At 48.1% G+C, this 20,659-nt stretch overlaps 1 long non-coding RNA gene across 1 annotated transcript; it reads left to right on the top strand.

The window, feature by feature from the left end:
• Positions 1-243: 243 nt before the first annotated feature.
• Positions 244-7,889, top strand: LOC142924279 (uncharacterized). Its single transcript, XR_012941467.1, has 3 exons — positions 244-1,023; positions 4,804-4,909; positions 7,117-7,889. It is a non-coding gene; the product is annotated as an uncharacterized LOC142924279 (long non-coding RNA).
• The last annotated feature ends 12,770 nt before the right edge of the window (positions 7,890-20,659 follow it).

Genomic DNA, 20,659 nt, shown 5'->3' with positions numbered 1-20,659 from the left:
CCACCAACCCCCATGCGTACCGTGCTGGTCGTCATAGGTGCTCGCTAACAGCACTTGCCCCAACAGTCTGTCAAGGCGATAGCGGTTACAAGAGTTGGCAATTTGTGACCGCAGTGCTGGGAAGCATCCACACGAGGGTCCCAGAACTCAGGCTGCTCAGCCCCGCCTCCTCCTCCTCCTCCAGCTGTTCCCGGGCAATTGAGGGAGAGATGCAAGGGCGTGGTAGAGGCGGTACAGAGGCGGGAGAATGAGAGTGACTGGACCGGTCAGACCAGACCCAGGCTCGTGTGGGTGGGTGGTGGGGCAGTCTGGGACCAAATCCCACCCTCCACCCCCTCCGTATAAAATACAGGCGCTCTGCTCGCGCTGGGCTTGCGGAGACACAAAACAGACTTCGGCGATGTGCTCTTGAACTCGGCTCATCTCGGCTGTTCCGACTTGGTTCTGAGCTTAGTTGTGTGGGGGTTTTTTTTTCGTACCGAATGTTACTCATCATAGGCCGAGTTTATGGTTCATACTCAACGAGTGAATGAAGTTGAAACGCACACCGAGTTAAATTTACATTCATAAATTGAGGTCCGCTCATATACAAATTTAGACTACATGGTTTTTTTTGCTGTACGTAGAATTGACAAAACAACGATAGCATCTCCAGCGCTGTCCTACCAGATAGCCTCGTCCCTTCACCTAATGAAGGCCGCTTGTGTTGTGGCCGAAACGTCGTGAGAATATTGTGTTATTTTATTTTATCAATTTATTATTTTATTCTCATTCTACGTGACTTTACCGAAAGAACCAAAGAAGATGAATCATTGCAGTCACGAAAGCTTTAAATCGAAATAAAATCTTCATAGTAATTATTAGCGTCGCTGAATTTCGGGATACAGGTTAAATTAACAGCATAGCCTGGTGAAAGTGACCCGCGCAAGATGTTGCGGTGCGTGGTGCAGTCGGCCAGAGATCTGCCAAATGTGGAGAAGTTCGGGAAGAAGAGTGACCCCTACACCAGGCTGACTTACAAAGGTGGGACCACGAATTTTGTTCAACAATGTGCAAAGAACGCTTGTGTGTGTGTATGTACCAACCAATATAATCGTCAAGTCATGGGCAATCCCATTGCCATCTCTCCGATTTAACAATCTATGCAGCACCAGCACAGAATCTGGTTTCATCAATCGCTCAGTCTTTAGCGGGGGAGGTCGTATGTGTGTTGTCATTGTGTATATATGCCTCCCCGAGGTCGACTCGGCTTTAAATGAGTAGCTGGTGCGGTGTTAACATCAGCCCTGGGGAGACAAAGGCGGTCGGGCGTGGTGTGCCGGCCTTCGTTGGTGTTCACGGCTACCTGGGATATTTGTATATTGAAATAAATCATTCGCAGTGTTGTGTGCGGACTCTTTTCTTGGTCTTACTCGCTTACTTGTAATGAGTTAACATGATTTGAATTTAAGAAAATGTATACGCGTTTGAAATAAATGTGCATTGTACAAATGAAAAACACTTGCATGTTTTTTTTCTAACGTTAATGTGTTTATTGGTTCCACCAACTCCTTGGGACATATAAAATTATTTTTGTTTGGTTAAATATCCTTAAAGCATTTGCGTGGTGCACACATGCCACGAAGGATGTTGAAAAATGTTGGAGGTAAGAGTGATGCAACAATCAATCCAATATTATTGTAGGGTTTTTTTGTAAATATGTCCATGTATCAATCATCAGTAGCCGTTATCTCTCCACTGCTGGATGAATGCCATCATTCGTCAACACTATAAATATTATTATTGCGTCACTGAAAAAAATGGATTGCACGCAAGTTACCATACATTCCAGTTATTATTTAAAGAACATTGAGGTTATTTTGTTTGCATGGCAGCTCGTGTGCAGTTACACAAAGTTCAGTTGTTGACGTGAGAGCGCCCGTGCAACTATAAACTGTGTGCCTGCTATTGTTTGTAGAACCTTAACCGCTCCGCTGTAACCCAAACCTATGTGTACGTTCACTGCACACTACACACACAGGCATCGCGGTTCACTTACACACGGCCAAGCAGGTGTGCATCGACAACTGCCAGTTCTAGTACCTCGCCTGGTATACAGGAGGTCGTGGGTTCTATCCCGACCCTGACAGTGCCTGTATATTTGGAGTTTGCATGTCTCTCCTCGTGGTCGCGTGGCTTTTCTCCGGGTCTTCCGGGTTTTCCCTACACATGTAGACTCAATACGAGTTTGGAGTATTTGGTTGCTATACATTACCACGTGATAAGCCACTTGGTTGAGCTGTGCTGGCCACCCAAACACCTCGTGTGCCGTGTCGGCCATCATAGGTGCTCTCTAACAACACTTGTCCCAACAGTCTGCCAAAAGCTATAAGACTAGGGAAATTTGCTACTTTTGCATCTTAACCTTTTGTTAATGGACAATCAATGGAGTTCAGTATTGTGATCGATTTTTATCCACATTTTGCAAAACAGGTCTATGGGATGACTGCCCGGCGCTAGATTGTACATAGCTGTGTGACCATATCACAAATGCGCCTGAAATCGAAGCGAATTATTTGGTGATGCCGAGTTGGGCAGTGTTTCACAAGAACAAATAACAAAAACAAACTCGATACATTAGTTAAACTGCCCTTTAAAAGGAATATACTGTGTAGACACTGTGCTATCTGGTGACGTGTTGGGCAATGAGCTATGAAAAAGGGCCAAAGCAATGCGGGGGTGTGAGTGGTTAGTACTTGATGGGAGATTGCCGATGGTTAATACCACCAGGTGGTTGCATGCTTGGGCTGCAATGTGGCCAGGAGATGATGGTTTGCCAATGGGAGGAATCCATCTGTGCGGAGTTTTTTGTGTGTTTTTTACTCTCGTATGCAAGGTGGGAATTCGCCAGGTTCTTTGATTTCCTCCACCTCCCACGCGCTGAAAACTCATGATTGTGGAATTGACCCAATGGCTCGGCGAGGCTTTTGTGGAACTATAAGACATTGTTAATATACATACCAAAACACCTTGTTTATGTGTTTGTAACAAGTGAACAGAAAAAGACGAAAACCATCGAAAACGAGTTGAATCCAGAATGGAACGAGGTGAGTGCTTTTCACCGTAAATGTCACTGTTTTTTTATCAGGTAAAAATAACATCTTGTCACATGCTCTTTGCAAGGATGCACCTTAGTCATTTCCTTTTCAGTTCATGGCTACAACACGATAAGACACTTCAGAATAAGCCAAGTGCAATGGAATGCCACGCCCCACTATCCCATACAACTGCAGATGCTGGAAAACCTTGCATTTGGTGTGTGCCAAAATTGTCTCCGCTTCCTGGCAGACCTGGGACGCGGTGGCGAGATATTAACTAACTCGCCTAGTATACAGAAGGTCGTGGGTTCTAACGGGACCCTGATGCCTGTATATTTGGAGGTTGCATGTTCTCTCTGTGATCGGTGGATTTTTATCCGGGTCCTCCGGTTTTTCCCTCCACATTTAGAAATATGCCTTTAAGAGTATTGGGCTGCTATTACATGTCCACATAAGCCACTTCGTTGAGCTATCATTTGTGATAACCAGGTCGCTTCTAAACAAGAGCTGTGTAGCTTAGTGGGCCTTGCCTGGATGGACTTAAATTTGGCCTTTATTAAAGTATGTATGTTTTGTTTCTAGATTTGAAGCTTTCGTGACTGCAATGATCACGATATAATTTTCTCCGATACCAAGGTCCTCTGCAAACCCACGGGTTTTTATCAGAGATTTATCCATGAGGCAATTCAGATTTACAAACACAGACACAATTTCAACCGAGAAGATGGTTTCAAATTAAGCAATCATTGGAAAGATGTTCTAAATCATACCAAACATTAAATCAATTTTCAATGGTACAGTATATTTATTCAAGTAGTGTACTCCAAACTTTCACAGCAGCTTATTTCCCTTCACACCAACATTTGCAAACTCCCCCCCCCCTCCCCGTGCCGCACAGTATGTAGCCAACCGTGCTTATCGGACGTGCGGGGAAGGATGACAAACTAAACACAAAGCAGTTTTAATATCTAGAATGTATTTTGAATCATAGAATGGGTTCTCAATTATTGTCATGTGTTGCATCACGTGACAATGATTGATGATGACAGCATGGGTCGGCCTTCATCCAGCAGTGGATAGATTCATGGCCGAGGAAGTTGATGAAATGCAACTGCAAGTCAAGGAGACCTAAAAAGCCAGATCAAAAATATTGCGGAGAAATTCCCCATGCGAGTTGACGTGTGGGCACCACCGGTGGATCCTATTGTTTGCTTTGAGCCACGAAAATAACTCCCCCTTACGTATCCAGTCACCCATGGGCAAATAAGGAAACTTGGATGAATTCGTCGCCACTCTTGGGTTACATTATCTGTGATATGGTTGCAAATACTTGGATTAATTCAGCCGCTGTATTGACCACTCAGTTCTGAGCAATTCCCTTTAATCACTAAAACTTTACCACCTCTGGCAACCGTTAATGTGCTGTGATGAAGGGTTTGCCCAAGAGGTTTCCTATATATTATTTATTTTAAGGCAGGATTATGAATACATACATTAATGAGTTTTTGTTCACTCTGCTCGTGCACCACTGCCAAAGCAGCCGCATCACCCAATAATGTATTTTAGACATGCTTCTTCCCCAAGGGTAGATGCGAAGTAATATAATGACTTCTCTGTGCTATCCTCTTGCCCCTAAAAAAACCGTGCATGATCGCTGTGAATGAAAGCAACGCAACTGTTTATTTAACGTGTTTACTCATGCACTGCTCTTGTGCCGCTGGTGCAGTTTGCTGGGATCGGCACAGATCCAGCTGCACGAGCTGCTGACGAAACCGGGAAACACCAACAGTTACGTCTTGACCCTTATGAGCGAAAAGCACCAGTCCACGGGGGTGAGTGCGTGCACACACACACCCCGGCTCTCTGGCGCTAGCCCCGTAGCTGAGGGCCGATGTCCATGACTGATGCTCTCAGCCTTTAAGCGATCTACAACATCTCTCATGGAGAGCCTCGTCCAACTGTTCACTGTCCAACCAACTGATCCCTTTTCATCTTGGTCCACTTTTCCCCTTCACATTTTCCATGCTTGTGAAATGGAAGGGAGGAGGGGGGAGGGCGTTCTGCACCACACCACCTTCCTTCTCATCATATTCATCAGTAATTGCTGCTTGCATTCTCATTGGACACCTCTTAATTCTAATTATTGTCTCAACAGCTTTCGGTTCTCCTGTAGCTGGACATATCAAACGTATTTTGTCTTTTCATCTCTTCCGTTCACAGCAGATTGTTTACTTCATCTTGCACTACGCTGCACATCAAAGCTGTTCATATACAGTGAGGGTAAAAAATATTTGATCCCCTGCTGATTTTGTACGTTTGCCCACTGACAAATAAATTATCAGTTTATTTGAACAGTGAGAGACGAATAACAACAACAAAATCCAGAAAAACGCATGTCAAAAATGTTATAAATTGATTTGCATTTTATTGAGGGAAATAAGTATTTGACCCCTCTGAAAAACATGACTTAATACTTGGTGGAAACACCCTTGTTGGCCATCACAGAGGTCAGACGTTTCTTGTAGTTGGACACCAGGTTTGCACACATCTCAGGAGGGATTTTGTCCCACTCCTCTTTGCAGATCTTCTCCAAGTCATTAAGGTTTCGAGGCTGACGTTTGGCAACTCGAACCTTCAGCTCCCTACACAGATTTTCTATGGGATTAAGGTCTGGAGACTGGCTAGGCCACTCCAGGACATTAATGTGCTTCTTCTTGAGCCACTCCTTTGTTGACTTAGCCGTGTGTTTTGAGTCATTGTCGTGCTGGAAACAGTGAGCTACAGAATAACAACAAAAAAATCCAGAAAAACGCATCTCAAAAATGTTATAAATTGATTTGCATTTTAATGAGGGCAATATGTATTTGACCCCCTCTCAATCAGAAATATTTCTGGCTCCCAGGTGTCTTTTATGCAGGTAACGAGCTGAGATTAGGAGCACACTCTTAAAGGGAGTGCTCCTAATTCTCAGCTTGTTACCTGTATAAAAGACACCTGTCCACAGAAGCAATAAATCAATCAGATTCCAAACTCTCCACCATGGCCAAGACCAAAGAGCTCTCCAAGGACGTCAGTGACAAGATTGTAGACCTACATAAGGCTGGAATGGGCTACAAGACCATTGCCAAGCAGCTTGGTGAGAAGGTGACAACAGTTGGTGCGATTATTCGCAAATGGAAGAAACACAAAAGAACTGTCAATCTCCCTCGGCCTGGGACCGAGGGAGATCTCACCTCGTGGAGTTGCAATGATCATGAGAACGGTGAGGAATCAGCCCAGAACTACATGGGAGGATCTTGTCAATGATCTCAAGGCAGCTGGGACCATCGTCACCAAGAAAACAATTGGTAACACACTATGCCGTGAAGGACTGAAATCCTGCAGCGCCCGCAAGGTCCCCCTGCCCAAGAAAGCACATATACATGCCCGTCTGAAGTTTGCCAATGAACATCTGAATGATTCAGAGGACAATTGGGTGAAAGTGTTGTGGGGTCAGATGAGACCAAAATGGAACTCTTTGGCATCAACTCAACTCGCCGTGTTTGGAGGAGGAGGAATGCTGCCTATGACCCCAAGAACACCATCCCCACCGTCAAACATGGAGATGGAAACATTATGCTTTGTGGGTGTTTTTCTTCTAAGGGGACAGGACAACTTCACCGCATCAAAGGGACGATGGACGGGGCCATGTACCATCAAATCTTGGGTGAGAACCTCCTTCCCTCAGCCCGGGCATTGTAAATGGGTCGTGGATGGGTATTCCCACATGACAATGACCCAAAACACACGGCCAAGGCAACAAAGGAGTGGCTCAAGAAGAAGCACATTAAGGTCCTGGAGTTGTTGTTATTCTGTCTCTCACTGTTCAAATAAACCTACCATTAAAATTATAGACTGATCATTTCTTAGTCAGTGGGCAAACGTACAAAATCAGCAGGGGATCAAATACTTTTTTCTTCTCACTGTATCATATTTTTTCCCCCGGGTAAAAGCGGGCACTTCCCGCTAGTAACTAAATAAAATCTCTCACCTTCCGCAGGTGATGCTCGCGCGAGCTTGCAAGCTGAGCCCTGTACCATACCTGGGTTTTGGTAGCGGATTCCAGTCTCTCGCGAAGATCCCTCCTGGCCACGCATCCACGATAGACCGCCTGGAGTTTGGTGACAGCAGCCCCAAGCTCATGGAACGCTCCTCTCTCCGTTCGGCCTGCCCTACGCGCTCGGTACCACTGCTGGATCTTGGACACGGCTTCTTGTCTCTTCTGAAGATCTCTCCTGGACGCCTGTCCACGATAGGCGGCCTGAAAAACGTTGGCAGATCCACGTAGTTCAAGGAACGTCCGTCTCTCTCTCTCCGCCCCTCCCGGTGAGCTCTGTACCACCCCTGGCTCTTAGACGAAGGGAGGGAATGACCGTGGCCGAGAAGACCTGAAGCTTAGTGCGGAGCGACAGACCAGGTAGCTTTCACACAGCGTAACGCAACCGATGAAAATATATCGCCGCTCGACTGATTCGAAGTGAGACCTGTGCTGTTAAACTGGAGCCAGTCATAAGCACACTGCCCAGGTATGGGAAACTCTCCACTCTCTCGACAACTGCCCCATCACCGATTGGGAGTTGTGGGGGCGGAGTGTCCGATGGTACAAAATACCCAGGCAGGTGCTAGTTTTGGTGGGGCTGATGGTAAGGCCCCATCTCTTAGTGGCACGCTCCAGACTCCGCAGCAGCGTCTCCAACTCCTCCTCTGAATGAGCAGCTATTACCAAATCATCGGCATACATAACGTGTTCTTAGTTTTTTCGGTAAAGTCACGTTGAAGGGAAACAACAAAATAATAAAATATATATAAAACAATAAAAAATTCTCACGACGTTTCGACCATTTGAGTTATGGTCGAAACGTCGTGAGAATTTTTTATTGTTTTATATATATTTTATTATTTTGTTGTTTCCCTTCAACGTGACTTTACCGAAAAAACTAAGAATATGAATTACTGCAGTCACGAAAGCTTTAAATCAAAATACATAACGTGGTTGAGCAATAGGGAGCCATCCCTTGACCGCACCCGGGCATCGATCAGCCTCCCATTATATCTGTACCAAATGGAGATTCCCCCGGTACAGCTTTTGAAGGCTTCACGAACTACGTGGTCAAAATAGATGTTAAATAATGTGGGAGCCAGAGGACATCCCTGTCGCACCCCAAGGTGTACACGGAATGGCTCTGACTCCCGGCCACGTAGTTTTACCCGGGCCCGCTCACCATCATGAAGGTCCTTAATGATCGTGAGCAGAGGGTCAGGGACTCCAAAAGCACGAAGAACAACCCAGAGCCCAGGCCTACTGATGGTATCATAGGCCTTGACCAGGTCAATAAAGTAGAGATGTAGGTCTTGTTGGAATTCCCTACACCTCTGCTGTAGCAGACGGACAGAAAATATGGCATCTGTGCAGGACCGCCCTTTGCTGAAACCACACTCACACACACTCCCACACTCACACACACTCCCACACTCACTCACACACACTACCACACTCACACACTACCACACTCACACACACTACCACACTCACACACACACACTACCACACTCACTCACACACACTACCACACTCACTCACACGGACCACCACCACCACTCCCTCTCCATTACACTCCCTGCGCCACGCTCCCTGACACCACCACTCACCCCATGTCTGCGAGCAGGGCGTGTAGCCTCTTGTGCCCGTGCAGGGACCACAGTCTGAGGCCGGCGTACGAGTACAGCGAGTGGCACAGCGACTCAAATAGCGACCAGTGCTGGTACAGGGCCAGGCGCAGGCTGCCACAGCGGCAATCCGGTCAAGGAGAGACAAACCCTGACGGGTTCACGGTGGTCGTGTCAGAGACTACATCACTCCTACACACTGGGGGTTAACAATGGTAGTGATCGTGTGAGAGACTACATCACTCCTACACACTGGGGAGTCACATTGGTAGTGGTAGTGTCAGAGACTACATCACTCCTACACACTGTGAGGTCACATTGGTAGTGGTAGTGTCAGAGACTACATCACTCCTACACACTGGGGGGTCACAATGGTAGTGGTAGTGTCAGAGACTACATCACTCCTACACACTGTGAGGTCACATTGGTAGTGGTAGTGTGAGAGACTACATCACTCCTACACACTGTGAGGTCACAATGGTAGTGGCCGTGTGAGAGACTACATCACTCCTACACACTGGGGAGTCACATTGGTAGTGTGAGAGACTACATCACTCCTACACACTGTGGGGTAACAATGGTAGTGTGAGAGACTACATCACTCCTACACGCTGGGGGTCACATTGGTAGTGGTAGTGTGAGAGACTACATCACTCCTACACGCTGTGGGGTCACAATGGTAGTGGCCGTGTGAGAGACTACATCACTCATACACACTGTGGGGTAACAATGGTAGTGATCGTGTGAGAGACTACATCACTCCTACACACTGTGAGGTCACAATGGTAGTGGCCGTGTGAGAGACTACATCACTCCTACACACTGGGGGGTCACTATGGTAGTGTCAGAGACTACATCACTCCTACACACTGGGGGGTCACTATGGTAGTGTCAGAGACTACATCACTCACACACACTGTGGGTAACAATGGTAGTGGTGGTGTCAGAGACTACATCACTCCTACACACTGGGGGTAACAATGGTAGTGGTCCTGTGAGAGACTACATCACTCCTACACACTGGGGGGTCACAATGGTAGCGGTCGTGTGAGAGACTACATCACTCCTACACACCTCGGGCGGCCATCAATGACCTCCAACATTATTTCTCCGACAACATCTTGACGTACAGAGGACCTCAGAGCTTGGACAATTGTGGTTCTGTGGTTTCTCGCGTTGTGAGAGTGAGCGTGCACTGTGCACTTTCAAAGGTAAAACAATATTATATCTCGGCTTTCACGACCAATCTTAGATTCATTATTCGTTATTTTTGGGTCAGATCGTCGAGGTAACTGACAATTTTCAGCTTTTCCCTTTACTGACAGCCAATCAAACGATGTTGTCACGTGGGCAAATATGCAAATTTATTTGGATTTCAGGAAACCGGAATGTTGAAAAGCAAGCATTAAATAATGTTACGTAAGAGATTACATTAAAAAATACGTGTTAACAATAGCTCAGCTCTCGCATAATGCATGTACATCTTTCAGCTAAAGTACAATCAACAAGATAAATGTTCAATTTCAGAAAACACCAAAGATCTGTATTGGAAAAGAAAAGGATTATTTTGTCTAGGAGTTCTGTTTTGGTGTAAGCTATTTATTTCATAATAATCAGAATCTTTCATTAACATAGCTTAAAAATACATGATCATCCCGAGGAAATGTATGTGAACATTATGTCACCCCAAAATATCTTTGCCACCAATTTTACATGGAGAAGATAAATCCAAATTTGTTTTGCACTGCATCCAGCTGGCTGCTTATCTCGTTGGTGTTCCACTCCCTTGTCGCACGATGTCATGCAGCATCTTGAGACACGACTGGAGACCTGCTGCTGGGTGTCTTGAGTGCTCTGTCCCTTGATGATCCCCAATGCTTCCCCTGGGTTTGTGCCCGGAGCAGGTGACGTCACCGGGGGAGGTCGACACCTGGAATGGAAGAGGCAGAGACCCCAGACTTCAAGACATGGCCATCCTGCAACCCCCCACCACTCCACCTGCACACGCCCCACCCACCCACACCCCACCCACCTACACACGCCCCATCCACCCACCACCCACCCACAACACACACCACACACACACCTCACACACACACCCCACCCACCCACACACGCCCCATCCACCCACACACACCCCACCCACCTACACACATCACGCACCCCACCACCCATGCACACAAATCACTCACCCATGCACACGCCACTTACCCAGATACACGCCACCCACCCACCCACACAAACCACCCCATCCATACACCACCCACCCACAACACACCACACCACACACACATACACCCCACGCATGCACACACCCCACCCACACACCACCCACCTACACACATCACGCACCCACCACCTATGCACACTTGGATATATAAGGCTTTTCCAAAATTGATAATAATATTTGCTTATAGATATGTTTTTTTTAAATAAATAAACACGTAAACCGAGCACAGAAAACCAGATGCCCATCGTAACAGGGTGATTAAACCAGAAAGTCCAGGAGATGAGTAATAACAATAAAACCAGTGGGGGAAGGAGGGTCGCCCCCTCCCCCCCCCTAGCATCGTATAACGCAGATGGCTTGTGGAATGTCACACACACACGCACGTACATACACAGGCCACGCTCCCCCCCTTTTTCACTGCGCGGAGTGGAGAATTTTTTTAATATAACGGTCAGCCGCATTTCAAAAAGTTCAGTCAAGACAGCTCAACAGATCGAGGAGTTCGACAGACACGACCAGTCGCAGCGAACGGCTGGCTCCGAGGAGCGCGAGCCTCGCTGAGTAGCGAGGATCGCTGAGTCGCGATGTATCAACGAAAGTGAGTCCAGGGCAGGGAACAAAGTATCACTCGAAACTTTATTCCTACATCAAGTGCCAGCCATCCAGCAGCGGAAAAGGCTTGGCCAGCCGCCAACAAAGTGTCGGCATCTCCGCAGAGAGAGCGCGTGCGACGTGGCTCCATCAGCAGCGGAAAGAGCGCGGCCAGCACCGCCAAGCAAGAGCGTGCAGCAGTCATCCAGCAGTGAAGAAACTGATGCCGGCGAACCAGCACGGGCGCGTTCGCGCATCTTCAAGGAGAGGGAGCGCACGCCATCAGCGCCAGCGCGTGCTACAGCGCGCCACTTCAGAGCGCACCACCAGCGCCACTTCAGAGCGCGCCACCAGCGCCACCACTGCGCGCCACTTCAGAGCGCGCCACTTCAGAGCGCACCACTGCGCGCCACCACTGCGCGCCACTTCAGAGCGCGCCACCAGCGCCACCACTGCGCGCCACTTCGAGCAGCACCAGGAGAGGGCCGCGTGCCCGCACTCAACACCCATCGGCGCGACGACGGCGAGCGTCGTGCTGACTCTTCCAGCCAGCGGTGGACAGAAACTGCGGCAGCCTGTTCGTATCCCCCACCGCCTCCCCCACACTCTCCCACTCACAACCCCACCGCTCCGCAAGGAACAAACACGTTTTTGACGAGGAATGCCAACCTAGGCGTTTGCTTAACGCAAAAAGATCAACAACCCTCGCACATTAACGCAGACAAGAAGATTCATGATAAGTGCGTCAAATATTAGCTGATAACGGAAAATATTGCCATCGAGTTACGTGAATAGGTCACTTAGGAGTATTTTAGTCGGTCGTCTTTAATTGTGTAGAGGTGTTAACTACGCGCTGTTGCGTAACCTGCGTTGCCACCAGGGCGGTGCAGCATTACCCCTGGGTACAACGGTTGGGGTCAGTCGAGGTGAAACGGATCGTGGCCAGGGTTTGGTGCGAACCAATCAGACGGTTCCACGTGGGAATGTATGATTGGTTCTACCTGGCCACGAAGGGGTATAAGACGGGTGACCCAACGGACCTGGAGGAGTTCGCTCCCTGCACGAAGACAGAAGACTGGGCTGAAGCCTAGCTAGGACCCTGGACCAGCCTTTCAGCCCTTCTAAGGGCTAAGGCTCGGCATACCCAGTGGTCAGGACCCACCGGGCCAGCGGTGGGTCAGATAGCCTCCCCTAGGTCCTAGCCGGAGGACTAGGATAGCGGTAGACGTGTGAGTCCCGCCAAGTCCGGAGGTTGTACCTCCTTAGGTATCAAGGAGGTTAGCGGTAGACGTGTGAGTCCCGCCAAGTCCGGAGGCTGTACCTCCCTAGGGTATCGGGTGAGGGGACCGAATATCCCTCTGTGTGTGTTAAGCGATGTATAAGGAAATAATACAATAAACAGAGTGTGCCTCCTAAAGAAGTCTGCTCGTCCTTACAACACTACAACTGCATAATCTTGTTATGTATCCATGAATGAACATGACGAATCTATGAACGCATATTTGTGCCTTTAGGAATAATAATGGTTTGAGTGCCTTTTCAATGAATAGCGTTGCATAATAATCAATCGTCCTACTGGTTAACAACGTGACAAGGATTTGCATTAAGAGTCGCATATGATCAATGACCGAGTGCCGTGTTGTGTAACAATTCAAGTATACGAATTTGCATATGATAGAGCTAAGGTTTTGGTAGAATAGTATGCATGTTTTAATCTCTCTCAGCAACCAATTAATTGCGTTACGCGTCGGGATTCACCATATGGCCGAGGCCAAAGTGAAACAACGCAATCGTGATGGTTACCGTGTTAATGCTGTGTTGAAATTCCGAGATTGAGAGTTCTCATATTATCCAAAATTTTAAGTTTAGCTAAAAAATGAAATTGATTAAAGCAGAGGGTTGTGTGTGATTCTTTCCGTGACTCTGCATAAGAATTGTTCTGCGATTGAGATCTGAATCTTGGGGGACCTATCATAAGCACACTAACACACATAATAAATAAATGTTCAAGCGAGAATAATCGTATCCTTATTGATAATTCTGAGTGAAACAACGAAGTCGAATTGACTCTCTGGCATTCACGCTCACAACACCTGCATAACTGCATACGATTAATTGTCTCATCCCGCTTGATAAATCAACCCTTGTCATAACGATCTGCATTATCATAACCACACCAACTCGCATAAATTAATACGATTATCTCTCGAATTAGCATAATTTATATGCGTAATTACACAAATTAACAATTTCGGATACATTTTGCAAATTTCAAATTTCATTTAATTTTCATTATTTCAATCATCAAATTTTCATAACCTACATATACAACAACACACACACCACCCAACCATCACCCACCAATAACACACCACACACAAACACCTCCTTTCTCTTGACTCACTGTTACTCAAATAGCTAAGGATGTTTTTAACTCGTATATAATAATAATAATAACTGTAAATATATTAGTTTAATTTCACCGTGTATTGAATTTAGAGGAAGACCGTCTCACCGTGAAAGTATTAATGCAGAAGATTTAAATGTGCAATACGTTTTACTTTCATGCAAGTTTGAAAACAAGCCTCGTGTTCAGTATTTTGTAAATATTTTTTTCATTTGTAGCAATGTTTCTTGGCATTTATGGTTTTGTTGGAACGTGTATTAAGATTGTTTTACTTGCTTGCACCACACACACACATACACCCCACGCATACACACACTATTCACACACCATGCACCCCCCACGCACACACAAACCATGCTTGCACACAAAGCACACATGCACCCCACACACACACCACACACCCCACGCACACATGCATTCCACACATACACACACCATGCACACACCCCATGCACACACCACACACACCCCCCACGCACACATAAACCCACACACACCCCACACACACACACCATGCATACACCACACACCCCACGCACACATACATGCCACACATACACACACCATGCACACCCCATGCACACACCACACACACCCCCCACGCACACATAAACCCACACACACCCCACACACCCCACACACCCCACGCACACATACACCCCACACATACACACACCACGCACACACACCATGCACACACCACACACACCCCCACGCACACCGCACGCACACATACACCCCACACATACACACACCACGCACACACACCATGCATTCACCCCATGCACGCACCCCGACGAGCGCTTAGGTCAACTAGAACACACAAACCGAACCTCTCCACCTGGGTTTTCATCCCGGCAAACCTAGCGAGTGACCTGGCCATGGGTTTCCCATGTGAGAGAGAATTGGCAAAGTTCGCTGTGAGATGTTGACTCCCGGACCCTGTGGTAAAACATGGCTGAGTTTGACGCGAGACCACCTCCAGGAAAATCCGGGTAAAATATTATGGTGCACCCAGATACACGAGCACTCAAAGGGGGTAAGTTGGAAAGGGCAGGGAGTGTTGGAATGCAATAATACTGTTTTCCTGAGACAGTGCGAGTGGAAGAATGGCGAGTGTGGCCTGGGTGCATCATCAAAACATCGCGCATCTAAAATTATCCCTGATTATGACAATAAAAACAGCTGTAAGTATACAGTGAGGGAAAAAAGTATTTGATCCCATGCTGATTTTGTACGTTTGCCCACTGACAAATAAATAATCAGTCTATAATTTTAATGGTAGGTTTATTTGAACAGTGAGAGACAGAATAACAACAACAAAATCCAGAAAAACGCATGTCAAAATGTTATAAAGTGATTTGCATTTTAATGAGGGAAATAAGTCATTTGACCCCTCTGCAAAACATGACTTAGTACTTGGTGGCAAAACCCTTGTTGGCAATCACAGAGGTCAGACGTTTCTTGTAGTTGGCCACCAGGTTTGCACACATCTCAGGAGGGATTTTGTCCCACTCTTTGCAGATTTTCTCCAAGTGTTTTTCCTTCCTTGGACTAACTAATGCTGACCCTTCATGAACCCCTCTTTCTTTCACATCAGGGCCAATAAAATGTTTGTGTGGTGTGTCATGGAGCTCAGTTTTAAGGCCTTTCTAAAATATAAAATAAAGAATATTTAAATGTGGAAACAATGGAGTTATGTTTTGATTTAAAGCTTTCGTGACTGCAGGGATTCATATTCTGGGTTCTTTCGGTAAAGTCACGTAGAAGGGAAACAATAAAATATTATTATTATTATTTAATATTTTTATTAAAAATAAACTGTGCCAAAAAACAATGACCCTTAAACACGCACCCATATTCTCTGAAACAAGATATCTGATTAGCTCACCTTAATAAGCATGGTTTTTAAATCTGCTCTTTGTCTTATGGCATTGTCTCAAATCTTATGAGTTGTATTTTTATCTGGTCTCATAACATGACTGCTGCTGGCGATGATCTTTCTGACTATAACCAGATGAAAAGAGCATATTGAAATAGCACACCCCTCACCCACCAACACAACACATTCACTCACTCGCTTGCCTACCCACACACTTACTCACTCAGGCACTAGCTCACTCACCAAACCACTAACTGACCCACCCATCCACAAACTCACTAATCAAACTAACCACCCATCCACTCACTCAACAACCCATCCGCTCGCCCACTACCCACACAATCACTCACACACTCACCGTCTCATTCACTCACCCCACTCACTCAACAACCCACCCACCGACTCACCCCCTCACCCAACCCGTCACTCATCCACTTACTCAATAAACCACCCACGCACTTAACCCTGCACACTCAATCACCCTCCGCTCAGCCACTCACTCTCCCACCCACTCACTCAATCGGCTCACAACCCACTCACCCACTACCCACCCACCCAACCTGTCAGTCACCCAACCTGTCACTCACCCAACCCGTCACTCACCCCTCCGCTCACCCACCCACTCACTCATTAACTTTCCCACCCATCTTCTCAACCACTCACCCAGCAACCCACTCAACCTCAAACCAAACTAACTCGCACACAGCCACACACCCACTCACTGACCCACCCACTTATGAACTCACCCAACCACCCAGTCAGGGGCCGTCAGGGGTCGTCAGGGGTCGGCAGGAGTCGGCAGGGGTCGTCAGGGGTCGGCAGCAGTCGGCAGGGGTCGTCAGGGGCAAAACAAATGATCCTTAAACACGCACCCATATTCTCTGAAACAAGATATCTGATTAGCTCACCTTAATAAGCATGGTTTTTAAATCTGCTCCTTGTCTCCTGGCATTGTCTCAAATCTTACGAGTTGTATTTTTTTCTGGTCTCAAAACATGACTGCTGCTGGCGATGATTTTTCTGACTATAACCAGATGAAAAGAGCATATTGAAATAGCACACCCCTCACCCACCAACACATTCACTCACTCGCTTGCCTACCCACCCACTTACTCAGGCACTAGCTCACTCACCAAACCACTATCTGACCCACCCACCCACAAACTCACTAATCAAAGTGACACACACAGAGACACACACACACAGTGACACACACACAGTGACACACACAGACACACACAGACACACACAGTGATACACACAGACACACACACAGTGACACACACAGACACACACACACACGTGTACACACACACAGTGACACACACACAGAGACATACACACAGTGACACACACACAGAGACACACACAGACACACGTGTACACACTCACACAGTGACAAACAGTGACACACACAGAGACACACACACATACACACAGTGACACACACACAGACACACAGTGACACACACACACAGAGACACACACAAAGACACAGTGACACACATACATACACGTGTACACACACAGTGACACAGTGACATACACAGAGACACACAGAAACACAGTGACACACACACAGTGATACACACAGACACACACACACAGTGACACACACAGACACACGTGTACACACACGTGTACACACACAGTGACACACACACAGAGACACACACACAGTGACACACACACAGAGACACACACAGAGACACACACGTGTACACACTCACACAGTGACACACACACAGTGACACACACACACAGTGATACACACAGACACACACAAAGACACAGTGACACACACACACGTGTACACACTAACACAGTGACACACTGACATACACAGAGACACACAGAAACACAGTGACACACACACAGACACACAGTGACACACACACAGTCTGACTCTATGAGCCACGTCAGAGCTGCTCTATTGCCCCCTGCTGTCCACGAGAACAGATCCATGGGCGCTTGATTCGACTCAGCCTCAAATGATTACCTGGTGTAGCGATGATGATGATGGTGCAGTAAACATCAACACTGGGGAGACAAAGGCGGCCAGGCGTGGTGCTGGCCTCCCACCCCCTCTGTGTGTAGCCACAGTGCCGGTAACCTTCATAGATGCTCGCTAACAGCACTTGCCCTTACAGGCTACCTGGGGGAGCTTTGTCTGTGTAACAGCACTTGCCCCTAAAGCCCTGATAGAGGCTACCTGGGAGAGCTTTGTCTGTGTAACGGCACTTGCCCTTACAGCCTGCTAGAGGCTACCTGGGGGAGCTTTGTCTGTGTAACGGCACTTGCCCTTACAGCCTGCTAGAGGCTACCTGGGGGAGCTTTGTCTGTGTAACAGCACTTGCCCCTAAAGCCCTGATAGAGGCTACCTGGGGGAGCTTTGTCTATGTAACGGCACTTGCCCCTATAGCCCTGATAGAGGCTACCTGGGGGAGCTTTGTCTGTGTAACGGCACTTGCCCCTACAGCCTTGAAGGGTTTCTCTCCCGTGTGAGTTCTCTGGTGTTTTTGAAGAGGAGATGACTGTGAAAACGCCTTCCCACACACTGCACTTGAATGGTTTCTCTTTCCCGTGTGTGTTCTCTGGTGTGTTACACGAGTAGATGAACGTGCAAACGCCTTCCCACACACACTGCACTTGAAGGGTTTCTCTCCTGTGTGAGTTATCTGGTGCAAGGTAAAATTTCCAGTACGATCCGTGCTGTATGCACACCGGTTACATTGATGTATTTTTGCACTGAACTGCGCCGAGTGCCTTTGACGTTTTATTTTTTGACCAGGCAAGGTCCTCACAAATGGTAGGTGAACGCAGTGGGCTCACGTGGAAATGTATAGCAGCCACACGCTCTAAAACGTGTGGCGATGTCGATTCTAAAATGTGGAGGGAAAACCTGGAGGACCCGGAGAAAATTCCATGCAATCACCAGGGAGAGAGAGACACGCAAACTCCAAATATACAGCAGCAGCAGGGTCGGGATCAAATCCACGACCTCCTGCACACCAGGCGAGGTAGTTAACATCTCACCACGGAGAGAGAGAGACACACGCAAACTCCAAATATACAGCAGCAACAGGCGTCAGGGTTGGAACCAAACCCACGACCACCTGCGTACTAGGCGATGTTGTTAACATCTCCTAGCCACCGTGATGATGATGAGACACCACAAACTCCAAATACACAGCGGACATCAGGGTCAGGATCAAATCCACGACCTCCTGCAAACCAGGCGAGGTAGTTAACATCTCCCAGCCACCGTGATGAGAACTACAAACTCCAAATATAAAGCAGGTGTCAGGGTCAGGATCGGACCCACGAACTCGTGAGTGAGTGACTGAGTGAGTGAGTGGGTGACTGAGTGAGTGGGTGAGTGGGTGAGTGAGTGAGTGAGTGGGTGAATGGATGGGTGGGTGAGTGAGTGAGTGGGTGAGTGAGCGACTGAGTGGATGAGAGGGCGAGTGAGTGGGTGAGTGAGTGGGTGGGTGAGTGGGTGGGTGGGTGAGTGAGTAAGTGAGTGGGTGAGAGAGTGGGTGAGTGAGTGAGTGGGTGAGTGAGTGACTGAGTGAATTGGTGAGTGAGTGGGTGAGTGAGTGGGTGGGTGAGTGGATGGGTGGGTGAGTGAGTGAGTGGCTGAGTGAGCGAGTGGGTGGGTGGGTGAATGAGTGGGTGGGTGGGTGAGTGGGTGGGTGGGTGGATGAGTGGGTGGGTGGGTGGGTGAGTGAGTGGGTGGGTGGGTGGGTGAGTGGGTGGGTGGGTGGGTGAGTGGGTGGGTGGGTGGGTGAGTGGGTGGGTGGGTGGGTGAGTGGGTGGGTGGGTGGGTGAGTGAGTGAGTGAGTGGGTGAGTGAGCGAGTGGGTGAGTGAGCGACTGAGTGGATGAGAGAGTGGGTGAGTGAGCGACTGAGTGGATGAGAGAGTGGGTGAGTGAGTTGGTGAATGAGTGAGTGACTGGGTGAGTGAGTGGGTGAGTGAATAAGTGACTGGGTGAGTGAGTGGGTGAGTGAGCGAGTGAGTGACTGGGTGATTCAGAGGGTGGGTGGGTGAGTGAGCGGGTGAGTGAGTGGGTGGGTGAGTGAGCGAGTGAGTGAATGGGTGGGTGAGTGAACGAGTGAGTGAATGACTGGGTGAGTGAGAGGATGAGTGAGAGCGTGAGTGAGAGGGTGAGTGAGCGGGTGAGTGAGTGAATGACTGGGTGAGTGAGAGGGTGAGTGAGTGGGTGAGTGAGAGGGTGGGTGAGTGGGTGAGTGAGTGGGTGGGTGAGTGAGTGATTGGGTGACTGGGTGAGTGGGTGGGTGGGTGAGTGAGTGGGTGAGTGAGATGAGTGGGTGAGTGGGTGGGTGGGTGGGTGAGTGAATGAGTGGGTGGGTGGGTGAGTGAATGAGTGGGTGGGTGGGTGGGTGAGTGAATGAGTGGGTGGGTGGGTGAGTGAATGAGTGGGTGGGTGGGTGAGTGAATGAGTGAGTGAGTGGGTGGGTGAGTGAGTGACTGGGTGATAGCGTGAGTGAGAGGGTGAGTGAGCGAGTGAGTGAGTGAGTGGGTGGGTGAGTGAGTGACTGGGTGAGTGGGTGAGTGAGTGGGTGGGTGAGTGGATGGGTGGGTGAGTGAGTAAGTGAGTGGGTGAGAGAGTGGGTGAGTGGGTGAGTGAGTGGGTGGGTGAGTGAGTGATTGGGTGACTGGGTGAGTGGGTGGGTGGGTGAGTGAGTGGGTGAGTGAGATGAGTGGGTGAGTGGGTGGGTGGGTGGGTGAGTGAATGAGTGGG

Source organism: Petromyzon marinus, chromosome 11 (genome assembly GCF_048934315.1).
Source record: "Petromyzon marinus isolate PM22_M1 ecotype Great Lakes invasive population chromosome 11, UKy_Petmar_22M1.pri1.0, whole genome shotgun sequence".
In the NCBI taxonomy this organism is placed as follows: domain Eukaryota; kingdom Metazoa; phylum Chordata; class Hyperoartia; order Petromyzontiformes; family Petromyzontidae; genus Petromyzon; species Petromyzon marinus.
This window is presented reverse-complemented; position numbering and strand designations above follow the sequence as displayed.